The sequence below is a fragment of the Eurosta solidaginis genome, chromosome 4 (genome assembly GCF_040869045.1).
Source record: "Eurosta solidaginis isolate ZX-2024a chromosome 4, ASM4086904v1, whole genome shotgun sequence".
Lineage (NCBI taxonomy): Eukaryota > Metazoa > Arthropoda > Insecta > Diptera > Tephritidae > Eurosta > Eurosta solidaginis.
Window position 1 is genome coordinate 189,629,924 of NC_090322.1, and position 16,146 is coordinate 189,646,069.

Here is a 16,146-nt window from a genome sequence, read left to right on the forward strand (position 1 = left end):
AACTAAGCAAACTACATCGATTAGTTTGCGTTGGCATAACGGGTGCGATGAGAACCGCCCCTGCTGACGCACTTAGTGCTTTAGTGGGAATACCTCCATTCCCTATTCTGATAGAACACACACTAGGTGCACTAGGACTTCCAAATATTTCTGAGTTGAAGGAAGTAAATATGATAGAGCATATGAAAGTAATAAGAATCCCTCATTACAACTGCGTGATGTAATGTCCCCTAAGCTCAGAATCTCACGGAACTTTGGATTGTCCATTGTGGACAGGACCCACTGGGAAATAGGGAATCCTTATAATAACCCTGACTTAGAGGTCTGGTACACGGATGGATCGAAATTCGATGACGGAAGAACGGGAGCTGGCATCTATGGGCCAAACTTCAAAAAATCGATACCAATGGGATGTTACCCCACCATATTTCAGGCAGAAATGCATGCAATAGAGGTCTGTGGTAGAGAATGTCTGCACAGAGGCTCAACATCGAAGAGCATCTACATTATGTCGGACAGCTACGCGGCACTGCGTGCCTTGCAATCCTACATAGTTACATCTAAGCTGGTGGATGAATGCACTGAAATCCTTAATGCCCTGGGAGCCAAAAACAAGGTTTTGTTGGGATGGGTTCCCGGACATCAGTGACATGAAGGTAATGAACATGCAGATTACCTAGCAAAGCAGGGTGGTACATCAGCATTCTATGGTCCAGAGCCCCTTTGTGGACTCACAAAAGCACACACCAGGGAAACTATAAGTAACTGGGAAACTAAACAATTCAGAAGTCACTGGATTGATTGCCCAGGGCAAAGGCAGGCCAAACTGTTTATACTTCCGGCAATGAAAGTATCAGCCAAACTCATTAACCTAAGCAGGGAGATCCTAAGAACTCTTACTGGGTACTACACGGGACGCTGCGGTCTACGATATCACCTAAGTAAATTAAATCTATCTGATACCCAAATTTGTCGTCCCTGTGAGCTGGATGATGAAACGCCGGTTCACATTCTCTGCGAATGCGTCGCTCTAGCTAGGCAGAGACTATCCCATATAGGTTGTGGGACTCTTAATCCCTATGTGATATGGAGTAAAAAGCCTGAAGAGGTACTTAGATACATCAAGAGCCTCCAGATACAAAATTAGGCTGAAAGGTCTTGCACAATAGATCTGCAGAAATATTAATAATAACATTGTTTAGGCCACAGGCCTAAATATATCTCCCCCCCCCCCCCCCCCCCCTCGTAACATAACTTCTTTGTTTTATTTTCTTCGTTACTACCACCCGCATATTCTTGTGATATACACACAGGCATGTGTGAGTGGTAGTACGTATGTGTCTTAGACGTTTACCGCTGTGAGCCCGTGGTACAGCAACTTTGTTGCCGGGAAACCCAACGAAGTGGCTGTATCGTGGGTTCATCGGCTCATGTGGAAAAGAGTCTCGTCCTCTTTTAATCCAGCAGCCAGCAAAGGAACACGTAATCGCCCGTTCACGTAAGTTCAACTTTTCAAAATTATATCACATATATATCATTTTCCACAACATTTGTTAAACCTTTTCTTAACACTTGTTGTATTTATATAAATAAAAGCACTTTGTGAATTCTTTTTATTAATACGAAATCCTTTTGGTGTTTTTATTTTCTTCCCCCTCTTTCGCCTCAACTATTATTTAACAAATTCGTGGGTGCGCGCCGTTGCCACCACGCATTTGTTCATGGTCCTTACCACGCCGGTAAGAAGAGCCAATCACCAATAACTACAGTCCACTCCACTCCCTAGGCAATTAAATCGAGGAAGAAGAGATTTACGATAGTGATAATATATTCATCAGCAATTGGCATACACAAACAGATTTGAGCGACATCCAACCTCCAAACAACATCAACAACACCGACAATCCACAAAAAGTCAATCTACTAATCCGGATCAGCAATTTATTGAAAGGTACGTGGTTTGAAAATATTCCGTGCTAGGTAGGGTTTTCCTTTTCACTTTTAATAAAATTTCACAAAATAAAATTACAAATTACAAAGTGACTTTTTTATATGTAATAGTGCAAGTGATTTTGTTTTTTTTTTTCGTGAAGTGAGAAGTCTCATCTTGTGCAAAAATAGGAAAAGGCGCTTAACGCAGTTATTTAAAGTTTGTGCAACACGCCTTGTGACTATCCGGAACTATCCCCCACCATCGGTAAGATTTTCCGGACTCAGCTCAAGGTAGCACAACACTGCTCTAAAAGGTTAACATAACCTCAAACACCGATTTGCGTCACTTTTCGATTTTCACCTTTGCAGGATTTATTTGAAAAAATTTATTTAATCCACTGCTTATTCAGAAACCTGTAAATTTATTTTAGGCGCACATTTAATTAAATAAAATTTTCTTCCACATAAAAATCACTTGCACTTATTTACACGGGCAATACGTTTGCAATTTAGTTTGGTGCTATAGTACAAAGTGCACTTAGTTACATACACATATATTGTTGTTGTTGTTTGGGTGGCCAAAAGGCTTATTTCCTGTTCAATTTTTTAAAAATTAAATTATTTTTATTTTTCACTTGCGGCAATACACAAATCAGTTTTTGACTGATCTAATTTTTTGTGATACAAAAGATCACAGCCCTTGGTTAAATTACCAAAAAGTCCATAACGAACGTTCATACATTTCTTTATTTTTTCACTAACACCACTTTCTTCACTAGTCATTACTTATTGGCTTACACAAGTCATTGGCACATCTGCATTAGAGCATTCTTTGAATAATTACGTGGGTGCGCGCCGTTGCCACCACGAAAATTGCACATTCTTTAAATTAATTCCTAGCTTTCTCGCAAGCTTCGAGGCCACTCCCTCGAGAGATCTCTCTCAAACACAGTCCTTCGTTTCAGTTCATTTTCACTCAATACTCTCTGCAAAGGCAATTAATCAATTAATATTTCAATAAATTTTCATATAATGGATACCTATACACGCCAAGCAGATGCAGTGACGGAGTATGAAAATGACTTCAACGACATGTCACCTTCACAACACAGTAAACACTCCCTAATATACCAAAGGGATGAGTTAAAAACTCTGTGGGAAGCTACGAAGGTGACATACGAAAAGCTCTTAGGTTCATCAGAGCTTGATTCAAAGGACTTATCGGCTATCAAGAAGAAGCATAAAATGTGCTATTTCAGCTTCCTAAAGTGTCAGGCGGCAATAGCTGAGCTTTTGGAAAATTTTGAAAAGAAAGATAAGAAAGTAGATGTCTCAGATAATATGGAATATCATGTGCGCCTGCCAGCATGTGATACGGATATTTTCAAAGGTGACTATATTTCATGGTCGTCTTTTAGGGACATGTTCACTGCCATATATATTAATAATAGTAAACTTCATGCAGTGCAAAAACTATACTATTTAAGGCAAAAAACTCAAGGGGAGGCCAAAGAGATAGTGGAACGGTGTTCCTTAACAACAGACGGTTTCGATACAGCGTGGAAAAATTTATGTGACCGATACGAAAACAAGCGTATCTTGGTCAATGCCCAATTAAAAATTCTTTTCAGTTTAAAAGCAGTTGAGAGCGAATGCGGTAGCTCCATTAAAAAACTGCAACGTGAAATAAACAATTGTATCTCAGCGCTTCAATGTCACAGGATTGACATATCAAACTGGGATGCAATTCTAACATATTTGTGCTCCACAAAACTGCCAGAAATCACACTGGCTCTATGGGAACAAACCATAGAAAATAAAACAGAAATTTCAAAATGGGCAGATATGGATAAATTCTTATCCAGCAGATTCCAAACGTTGGAAACTGTGGTAGATATAAGAGGGGATACGGTTTCAAAACCCTCTAAGCCACATGCTTCTCGTTCCTCGGCAGATACATCGTCGGAACGATTAGGGTCATACCAGGCAAGTGCAACAGCAGCCAAACCTACGTGTAAGATGTGCAAAAGTCCTGCACATCGAATTTCAAAGTGTGAAAAGTTCTTACGTTTAACACCCAATAAACGGTTTGAACAAATTAGGAGCAGCCGTGGGTGTATAAACTGCCTTTCTGCTGGCCATTCGGTGACAAAGTGCGCCAGTCAAATGAACTGTGCCACATGTCATTTAAGACATCATACGCTGCTTCATATTTCGAATCAGCCAAAACCAACAAATACTTCTGACACTATCGGAGCATCTACCTCACGGGAAGCTCAAATACGACGCAATGCTGAAAGAGAAAACGCTCCGATTAATAATGTGAACTCATGTTTCGCAAACACAAATAAAGGGGTATTACTAGGGACAGCTCAGGTCAATATTCATTTTAATGGTGTTGACTATTCGGCGAGAGCCCTAATAGACTCGGGATCTGAATGTTCATTCATTACCGAGAAACTAAAGCGCAGAATTAATCTGCCATCCATACACCTGCATGCCCAAGTTTCTGGCATCAATAATACAATGTCTGCACAAGTAAAAGAAGCGTGCAACACAACTGCGGTCACCAACCGACCCATTAATCGAGATCAATACGATCATGCTGGTTTTACCACAATTGACAGGGAATCTTCCAACTTGCCAAATAAACGCAATGACTAGGCAAGCATTCCCTGACTTAGTACTGGCTGACAAACGATTCTTTGTCAATGAGCCAGTCGATCTAATTCTGGGCGGAGACATACATATACCCCCAAATTATGTTAGGCGGCATTAGGAAAGATGTGCTAAACACATTAATAGCACAGGAAACGGTGTTCGGCTGGATTCTGACAGGCCGGACAGATGCGGTTGATACAAATAAGACCCTAGTTTCATATTTCAATGAGGTCACTTTAGATAAACAATTGGCGGCCTTTTGGGAGATAGAGGAAATTCCAAAGAAGAGGAGCATCAATAAAGATGATACTTACTGCGAGGAGCTATACAAATCCACAACAGTTCGGAACAACGATGGCAAATACGTAGTCTCCTTGCCCTTTAGGAAAGAATTTAGCCTAGGCCCCTCATTAAGAAGTGCGTGTTCTCAATTCTATCGCAACGAGACACGACTTGCGAAAAACCCAGTCCTTCAAACGGAATACAATAGAGTTGTATCCGAATATGAAACCTTAGGGCACATGAAACAAATAGGCAATATTTCGCCAGACTCAAATGACTGTTACTTCCTACCTCACCATGCTGTTATAAAGGAGGGAAGTACAACGACAAAAGTCAGAGTCGTATTTAATGCATCTTGTTCTACCACTAATGGCAAAAGTCTCAACGATGCCTTATATCCAGGTCCGATTCTTCAATCCGACCTGACAATCCTTATACTACGTTGGCGGCTGTTCAAATACGTATTTAACAGCGACATAGAGAAAATGTACCGCCAAATATGGGTCAATGAAGACCAAACAAAATGTCAGCGAATCATATTTCGCAAATGCCCCAAAAACCCAATTAACATTTACGAATTGAAAACGGTAACCTTTGGTGTTAATTGTGCTCCGTATCTTGCGATTCGGACGCTGCACCAACTAGCAGATGACGTCGAGACATCGCATCCAATGGCAGCAGATATTCTGCGAAATTCCATGTACGTTGATGACGTACTCGCCGGTGGACACAGCATCGAAATTGCAATCAAGGCAAGGGACGAAATATCATCGGCATTGCAATCGGCAGGTTTCCCATTGCGAAAATGGACGTCCAACTGCAAGAAAATTCTGCAGGGTATACCGAAGCAGCATTTATTAACAGAGGACTTCCTAGAGTTTGAAGATACTAGTACGGTTAAAGCGCTAGGCATTAAGTGGAACGCGCATTCCGACCTATTCTATTTTACTGCTAAACCTTTTGAAAACAGCAATGCCATCACAAAAAGGGCTATACTTTCTGCGATTGCAAAGCTTTTCGACCCTCTTGGCTGGCTGGGACCAGTAGTAATTGTAGCCAAAATAATAATGCAAAATATTTGGTTGGAAGGGACAGGCTGGGATGAAGAAGTATCACAAACTACTCTAGATCGTTGGACCGCATTTATGCAAGAATACGGAAAAATCAACGATATCCGCATACCGCGATGGGTTCACTTTACCCCAAGGGACAGCGTCGAAATACATGGATTCAGCGATGCCTCGGGAAAAGCATATGCCGCCACTGTTTTCCTGAGGGTACAAACAAAGGGTCAAGTCTTCACCAACCTGTTGATGGCCAAAACGAGAGTAGCCCCGGTCAAAACCATATCATTGCCACGACTGGAACTCTGCGGCGCAGTCCTACTTGCAGAAATTATGGAGTCCGCCATAGAAAATATGCAACTTTCAAACATTCAAGAGTAACCCTTTGGACAGATTCGACCATAGTACTGGCGTGGATCCGAAAACCACCATGTTCGTGGTCAACGTTCGTGGCACATCGAATAACTAAAATCATCGATAAAGTAGGAGGCAAGGTATGGCGGCACGTAGACTCCGCGTCAAATCCTGCAGATTTGGCGAGCAGAGGCCTCTACGCTTCGGATCTAATCGCAATTCTTTGTGGTGGCAGGGACCTTCTTGGTTACAAGAAGACAACGAAAATTGGCCAACACAAGAAGAAGATTACAATACGAATATGGAGGAAAAGAGGGTGAAAGTTCATACAACTTCGGTCAAAAATAACTTTGATATTCTAGATAGGTTTTCCGATTTACCAAGGGCCTTGCGGGTTATATCCTATATTCTTCGGTTTTTCCAGAATACGCACCCAATAACTAAAGCCTCCTTTAAAACGGATTCTCATTCGATAGCTCCTGACGAAATAGAAAAAACAACACGAAGATTGATAACAATATGCCAGAGGCAACATTATCAAGAAGAGTACGACAATTTGAAGTCAGGAAAACTTATAAATGGGAAGAGTGAGATTTTACCCCTGAACCCATATATAGATGAAGAAGGCATCATTCGAACTGGGGGGGCGGACAGGGGCATCGAAAGACATGTCCCATAATGAAAGTCATCCCATTATTCTTCCTTACGCTTGCAGGTTATCCAGACTTATAGTCCAATCCTCTCATGAGACCACACTGCAGGGAGGGAACCAGCTGATGCTACGTCATATTCGCACTCAGTACTGGATCCCACGTGTTAAAATAATGATAAGGTCGGTTATCCACAACTGCAAAGTCTGCACTATTTACAGGAAGCGGACACAAACGCAACTTATGGGGAGCGCACCACCTTTTTTAGGGCCTTCACCAACACCGGGGTAGATTTCGCGGGACCATTCGATATAAAATCCTACATAGGGAGGGGATGTCGAATTTCGAAAGGATACGTCTGCCTGTTTCTCTGCTTTTCGACGAAAGCCATCCATCTAGAAGCGACAAACGACCTTAGTTCCGGGTCCTTCCTAGCTGCCTTCGCCAGATTCGCATCCAGACGGGGCTGTCCAAAAAACGTTTACTCCGGCAATGGTACTAACTTTGTCGGAGCTTCTCGATCTTTACGATCCGAGTTTAAAGCATTTCTGCGTGAAGCAAGGGACGGAACGTTGACTAAATATAGCCATCACATTACAGAATGGCATTTTATACCGCCAAGCGCTCCTTACATGGGAGGTTTGTGGGAAGCGGGGGTAAAAAGTTTTAAGACCCACTTTAAAAAGATCGCGTCCGATCATAAATATACTCTCGAAGAGTTTACAGCCCTCTTATGTCGAATTGAGGCCTGCCTCAACTCGGGACCTCTAAGTCCCTCATCCAACGACCCTTCCGACCTGGAGCCGCTTACTCCAGGCCATTTTCTTGTAGGTGGGCATCTTTTAGCTTCACCTGAACTCGACTGTAGTGAAAACCCTGCCTCCATTGTAAACCGATGGCAAAAGATGAAAGCCCTTCATCAGACCTTTTGCAAAAGATGGAAATCGGAATATCTCACCGAGATCCAGAAACGGTATAAATGGAAACATCCACAATCCAACTTAAAGCCCGGGGACCTAGTCGTCATAAAAGAGGATAACCTACAACCAAACGAGTGGAGAATGGGCAGAATCGTCAACACACATCCAGGTTCCGACAACCGTGTACGTGTTGTTGACGTCAATACAACTAAGGGACAAATTACAAGACCAATAGCGAAACTGGTACTACTTCCGCCCAACGACAACGAAAATTAACTTTAATAGTCCATATTCCTTTATCCCAAAAAACCCAGCTCTCGTTCACCCCGAACGAGGCCAACACACAAATCACCCAGCTCTCGTTCCCCCGAACGAGGCCAACCCAACCTAACGCAGACTCACTATCTGCCGCAGAATACAATTGAATCATTTTTTTCTCATTATCATAAAAATCAAACTGCCTATTGCCAAATTCCTCAAACGGGTTTTTTGGGTTTGCTATATCTGACACATGGCACCCGCAACCGCTTGGGCTTAAATGCATAATAATTTTCTCTCAACCGTGATCACTTAAATGAGTATCCAAATGTATTATTTACATTTCTTTACAACAGTTAAATAAAATTAACTACCTATGTATAATGAGCCTTGTCCGTCCGGATGTCACGTTGTTTAAGTTTTCCCGAATTATTGAATTGCTTCAAATAAATGTTTTCATACATTTAAAGCGATACGAGCAATCCCTGCTTAACTCATACAAATAGACAACCGTGGGTAATTCGTTGAGTTCCATAAATGGAACACAAACAGCAACATTACTAAGTTTCTTTGAAAACCATTCCACCAAAGCAAATCCCCAGATACCACGAAATCTATTTCTTATGACTCCTTCCCAACTAATTTCCACCCTTTGCCACCCTGTATTTACAAGCGTTAGCGAATTTCAAACAAATCAAGATTACCTTTCAACTTTTATTTAAAAAAAAAAAAAAAGGGAACAGCTTATTTCGTTAAATATAAATAACTCTCAGTTTCGAACAGCTCGTAGTTTTTCAACACACTACGCGTACAAAAGCGAAAGACCTATAATTTTTGAAATTACAAAAAAACGTTCGTTTTGCAGTACGCTTTGATATTTAATGCTGTGGATGACTGAGAAAGGGTATACTATGCATGTATTGAGTTGGTTAATTTTAATTTCAAGCGGAACACTAATCAAGCATTCAAATCTCAGTTGACTTTTTATGCAGTTGCTTTTTCTTGTATATTGTAATTGTTTGAATATTTCACCCTGATCAGTACCTGTCCAAGAAAAATATTGTTGCACTAATTTTTTGGTTTCTTCCGAGTTGGCATCCAATTTCTCCCATACATAACAATGGTAACCAATTTGCCAATCGGGTGATAGTGTGAAGGCTAATTCATGACCGCGCCACACCCAAACGGCGGATATGGTACTATCATTATCCTCACAAAACAGGCACACTGAAGCAAAGGCTTGCTTACGCATTTTATCGAGACGTTGAACCATACCAGTGATGAGATTGCACGCCATAAACACTTTTGTAAGCTCACTATTATATTTATATTCACCGAACCAGGCAGAGTAATTTTCTGGATCGAATTTTTGCCAAAAGTAGGGAATGGAAACAGATTCATCCTCGTTGGAGGATGAACGTTTGAAATCATTGAAATTGAATGTGCCTATTGTGAGCGAATCGAAATGATTTACGTAGCTACGTGTCAAAGGATAAGCAACTATTGTATTCAACTGCCCAATATAAACGCTAATAGTATAATCATTTAATAATTGTGCTATCCATGGTGCAACCATGTCCATTACATTCCCTTTCAATAACTGCTAAACTTTCTTTTCCTTATCGAAATCATGAAAAGTCATATTACCTTCACGTTTGCTATAGAAATCACGTACGGTGCTGCCTTCACTTGCGCCACCACTATTTCGGTCGCTTCCTAGAACACTGTGATGCAGGTCAAGCTCCGTCGTGTCGCTTGAGGAATTGGAGCTTGATGCACCACCGCTACGATCACGCGTTGGATGATGTATATCGGAAATTTGTAGTTGTGGTTGTTGTTCACGTTGCTCGCTTGTTGCTGATAATTGTAGAAGTTTGTTCTTGTGAACGTAGTATTGGGGTCACCGTGACGTCACTCAGTTGGACTCCACCGCTTGTATGTCCATGATATCCATTTTGTCTGCGTTGAGGTGATACTCTTATTAGTTGCAAATACACGATAACAAGAATCTATAGGTGAAGACAATTCAACATAAATATTTTTTGTTTTTCTATAAAACCACGAATACTTGCCCACAAAATGGTTATATGCGGAATAAGAAAACTGGACCCAATTGCGACCAATCCAGATATTCCATTTCAGCTTTTGTCATATGTGCGATCACAAGCTTATTGGTGACTTTGGCAGCCACCATACCAAATGCCAATATATACATGAATGTTCAGTGAAAATATTTGTGGCAACTTCTGAGCGATTATTAGAGCGGGTAAGATAATCATTGTCAGTGGTATGCTAGGCGATAAAACGCTGGTACCAGCAACTGTGGAGCCATTCTTGCCATTCTTGCCAACCCCGCCAGCCAAAATAACAGATAATATAAACCATAACGACCAAAGTCCACAAACTATGGTCATTAACGCTATGAGGTACCACATTTGAAAATTACCAAACATCCGCGTTTGCCCAACATGCGAACCAAAAACAGCTGATATAATATGTATGACGATAATAGTGAACTGCGCCTCTGTTATATCAATTTTACCAAAGCGCAGTGTACCAGAACGCGAATCATAACGCAACCAAATGCCGAAGTTCTTCATTTTAGTTGGGGTTTCCCATTAAGCATACCTATTTAATACTACATCTTTACATCTAATGCATCTTCATCGATTTCAAATCCAGTAGTCATACCAGCGCCAAGAAGAAATGAGCCTACACTCAGCATACCACTGCCGCAGCCTAGATCGCCAACGTATTTACCTTCAATATCGCCATATAGTGTCTGTGGAATGTAGGAATTTATGAGTATCACTTATATCTTTTATAAGTAGAACAACAAGACATTTAGTACAAAAAGTGTTAGAACACAACCAGAGTAGCTTGAAAATTTAGTTTAACATTTTAATGCAAAACATCCTAAGCAAAATCGTTTGTAAATTTTCAAGGAATTTGTTACCAAAACACATTGAGGCCTTGGTCGGGAAAAATCCAGACTCGCTCCGGTACATAGAACCGACTGTCTCGTATATATGCATTTTAAACGATGTTCTTAGGAACACAAAAAACATTCCGCACTGGGAACTCGAAACATTGCAACTCAGGTCTGCACAGGCATACATATGCACAAACAAAATGTTATATCATAATAATTGGCTGTGTTCTTACTCAATATTTTGTTTGTATATTTAGTTATTTTCTAAATCTGTTCGCAATTTCTTGACCTGAATATTGCACAGCACACAACTAGCTATGTGTGGTGGTGTTATATATTAGCACCCCATCTTCGCAAGAAATACCAAAAACGCGATTTGGCTACAATGTTATCCGGGGCAAAGATACGCATTGTGGACAGTGGATTTTGTGGCTCCTTCTCGGTTGGCAATTTGCGGCTAAGCACTTCGTATTCCTTCAACTATCCCTTGGCCTTCATGTTGGCAGCGTTTAGAGAAAACGACACCACTCACCTTAAACGTTTTTTGTGCCTCAACGCTTTGTTCACGATATAATGGCTCAGCCGCTTGTTTTAATTGCATGTTGTACCATGACACCTTCAACAGCACTGGATACCTGAAAAGAAAAAGAGAAATAAATTAATAAAAAACCATATTACGCATTATAGAAATTTACTCACCACCGCTTGTTTTATCTCAATGATTTTTTTTCATTCAGGAAATGGAAGAGCGACATCTGCTAGTCAAAATCTCTACACTCCATTTCTGACTGTCAATGCACTGTGTTACCGACATTATGCCTTACGCGTTGCTACACGCAACACATGTCGCGTATTACATATCTCGATCAATCATTCACTTGGTCGAGATTTAAAATACTTAATTTCACGAATCTCAACATTATCGACCATACACGTCGAAAATAATGTTGAATGGTGGAAATGCAACTCTGTAATACCTTTTCAGTCAGGTTTCTAACCGTTCCGTGTGGTGGCAGGCCACTTGTTGTGAAAACAAAGTTCTCCACAAACCAAAAAATAAATCTTTAGGACTACTTCGGCGACATCTACCGACATAAAATAAATTATAAAATCCCTACAAAATTTGGTCACAAAACCTAATCACGCCCATGCAAGTATGACTAGGAATATAACCTATGACCTGGTAAAATGACTAGTCAAATGACGTGGAGTGACGAGAGCGTTTTTGCAGGGATGTACTAGAGGCGCTAAAGCACCAGCCACATCGTATGGATGCGTGCTAAATCCGTTTTTTCTTCGTATTTACTTATGGCCCTTAATTTTTATTTCAATAAAATGTTTTTTTTTTCTCTTGCGAAAATATATGAGAGATAATATTTTTTTGGCTTACGCCACCCAAAAAACATTCCGCCAACCTCAATTTGGGCATGATCAATGATACCAATATTCTTTCAGATCATGACCCGTTACCAAACCTTATTGGCCAAGGCAGAGGGAGGCGCAAAGCGTTTCGACGTCGCGTGCCAGCTCTGCGGCAGGGACCATAGTCTCCGACTCTGTGCCGAATACAGGAAAAAATCCCCGGAGGAGAGGTTGCGGGCCGTGTTGCTGCACAAATACCTTCCGAATTGTCTGTCGCCCTTTCATCGCGTGGACAAGTGTAATAGCAAATATCGCTGCAAACGGTGCCAGCAGAAGCACCACACCATGCTCCATCTAGATGAGCGTCTTTCTGAACGCGATGATGCAACAACCATTGGCGACGACAGCCCGTCCGATGACACGTTGTCAATCCACCTAATGGGGCCGACAAAGTCCTGGGCTCAGCAGGTGGAAGAAGAAGAAATGGAGGAGGAGAGAGCAAAGGCGGAGGAAGAAAAAGGCAAAACAGAGACAACAAGACCGTCAACGGTCAACCATGGCATGCGCAGTTTCCGGCCGCTGTTACAGCATGAGAGAACCGCGGTGAAAGCAAATAAACGTCGAAATGACCGAGACAACTGGCGGCACCGCGACATCGGACTCCAAGGAGGCCCGACCGAGTCATCCAAACGCGGAATACAGCAGCGGCGAAAGAAATCAACGCCATATACACTTCTGACGCCCTAGATAAAAAGGCGCTATCGCGTGGTACACCGGAAGGCTTCCGAACCGGCCGGCTACTCCCAGCCACTCCAGCGCCCATAATGCGGTCTTTCGTGCCCATTGCGCCGACGGCCATCGTACGCGTCGAATCGCGTGGGCACCTACATCTGGTTCGTGCCATCATTGATCCCTGCGCCGCCAGCACCATCGTCGATGCAGATCTGGTACGCGATTTGCAGTTAGAGCGCCAAGGACTAGGGCAATGCACACTTATTCTGCGCGGCAAGTTCGGGTCAACGACTCATGTCACTACCCAAGCCGCCGTGGTCAATGGCCACTATCGGTTGAGTCCGCCATCCAATGTGGATCCAAAGGTTGCCGTTCCCTTCGAATTTATGCGGCTTGCAGATCCGCAGTTCTACCGCTCATCGCCAGTTCGTCTTACATTCGGCGCTGACCTATACGCCGAACTGATGGTGAGCGGAACGCCAGCAACAACAGTTGGCGGTCTCCTGACCCAACCAACCGTATTCGGGCTGGTAGTCTCAGGAGTCTGCAAAAAATAGGAGTTGTTTCATAAAAATAAGTAATCACAGCACGGAATTTAAAACCACGTACGTGTATTTAATAACGTCTTTTCTTTTTCTTCTCAGGACAACGAGACACGAAGTCCATCGTGCGACGTGCAGTGCTTGCAGTCCGCATCTGCACATCGACATAACGGCTTACTGGACGTGCGATCGCGTGTCATTCCTTTTTTCCTTTTCATTTTTTTTTCTTTGTTGCTTACGGCAAGGGAGCCGGTATGTTTAGGCCACAGGCCTAAATATATCTCCCCCACCCCTCGTAACATAACTTCTTTGTTTTATTTTCTTCGTTACTACCACCCGCATATTCTTGTGATATACACACAGGCATGTGTGAGTGGTAGTACGTATGTGTCTTAGACGTTTACCGCTGTGAGCCCGTGGTACAGCAACTTTGTTGCCGGGAAACCCAACGAAGTGGCTGTATCGTGGGTTCATCGGCTCATGTGGAAAAGAGTCTCGTCCTCTTTTAATCCAGCAGCCAGCAAAGGAACACGTAATCGCCCGTTCACGTAAGTTCAACTTTTCAAAATTATATCACATATATATCATTTTCCACAACATTTGTTAAACCTTTTCTTAACACTTGTTGTATTTATATAAATAAAAGCACTTTGTGAATTCTTTTTATTAATACGAAATCCTTTTGGTGTTTTTATTTTCTTCCCCCTCTTTCGCCTCATCTATTATTTAACAAATTCGTGGGTGCGCGCCGTTGCCACCACGCATTTGTTCAAACATTAATAAGACATTACGTACTACAGCTACGCAGTCAACGCTTTAAGAACAGTTTTAACAGTTTTACCAATTCATCATATCCATGTTCGATTCGACTACACTGGTGAAATTTTTTTTTAGCTTTGGCCTTCACTTTTGCTTGGCTCATTTATACATGGTGCAATATTCGGTATCAATTTGCATTTTCAATGTTAGTCTTCGTTATCATCTTCCACGGGTCTATTCATAAACACACTCTGCTTAAAATAGTGTAATTATGCATTTATGTAATGTTTGCAACTTATTGCTCAAAACTACTTTATTACTGTGCTTCAATTTCCAAAGCTACTACACAAACTTCAAAAAACATCAAAAAGACTGCGGCTCACAAACTTTGCATGATTAGTTAATAGTTTTGCTTGCTATATAAATGGAATTTAATTAGAGCAAATCATTGTGCAAAAGTCAACCAAGTTTTTGTTTGTAGCACGCAAAATAACCTTAAAGGTAAAAAGGGAAAAATATGAGGAGCGAAAAGGAAATGAGTGAAAGTGCAAAACATAATTAGTTCGCCAGAGTAAATTAAAATGTAAACATAAATCTGAATTTAGGTAATACGAACTACTCGGACAAGCGCAAAGGCGTGTAGTTTAAGGTTTGCATGGAAATAAATGACGGGTGCAGCACGTACAAAAAGTTGGCCAGACATGAAGGTTGTCACCTCAAAACAAAGACGAACAAGTGAGGAAGGCTAAGTTCGGGTGTAACAGAACATTACATACTCAGCTGCCAAATTACAGTTTGCAAAAGTTTAAATTGCCTTTTTTTAAAAGTGTGCGGTGCTACGCTACTATTACTAATTTTCTATTTTGTGCCATAAGGTCAACCCACCTACCAAGTTTCATCGCTTTATCCGTCTTTGATAATGAATTATTGCACGTTTTCAATTTTTCGACATTTTCGATATTGACATGGCTAAATAAATTTCTTTTTTCGCCCAGATCATTTTGATATATAGAAGTCTATATCTATCTCGATTAGGTTATGTCGTTACCCGGTACCGTTATGCGAACAAAATTAATATACTCTGTGAGCTCTGCTCAGCTGAGTATAAAGATAAACTCAAATCACAGAAAAAAATAGCATGCGAAAAATTTGCAACATTAAAGGGCTATTTATAACTTTAAAGTAAAAGTCAAAGAAATGAGAACACAAAAAAATAAAAAATTATAAAAATAAATGTTTGGCAACAATCACTAGCATGACGGTGACATGCATCAGCATTGGTAGTAAACCAAAAGTTTGAATTTTCTTTTTTATATGGAGTTTTGGCAAATTGAGATTTAATATAAACATGTGTGAAGATAGCCACTGCAAAAATTTTTGTGGGGTCACTCAAACATTTGAAATTTGTAATTTTTCTCTAATTGCAATAACAAAAGCTCGGCCTAAAATCTCTTTGGAGGTTATCGCGCTTTACATTTATTTTTTATTCAATAACAAAAACAACTTTATAAAGCTATATGAGGATATAAAATTTGATATAATAGTGAACAGTGGAAGTACTGCTTATAAAAGCAATGCTATAACCCCAGTGTTACTAAGCTCCTGGAGCGCGCCTATAATTATTCCACACAATTAAGAATAACAAGAAGGAAGGCTAAGTTCGGTTGTAACCGAACATTACATACTCAGCTGAGAGCT

The 16,146-nt window shown here is 41.1% G+C and overlaps 1 protein-coding gene across 4 annotated transcripts in view; it reads right to left on the minus strand.

The window, feature by feature from the left end:
• LOC137250795 (lipopolysaccharide-induced tumor necrosis factor-alpha factor homolog) overlaps nt 1-11,673 on the minus strand; it is a 50,917-nt gene extending 39,244 nt beyond the window's left edge. The window contains exons 1-4 of one of the 4 annotated variants that reach the window (XR_010953069.1): nt 11,586-11,672; nt 10,813-10,903; nt 10,194-10,749; nt 9,769-10,130 (exon numbers count right to left, since the gene is read on the minus strand). The gene's annotated coding sequence lies outside the window, so the exon portion shown is untranslated. Of the gene's footprint in view, nt 1-9,768; nt 10,131-10,193; nt 10,904-11,342 lie in introns of all 4 variants that reach the window. The other 3 variants (XR_010953068.1, XR_010953067.1, XR_010953070.1) reach the window with 3 other exon arrangements.
• Nucleotides 11,674-16,146: the final 4,473 nt, after the last annotated feature.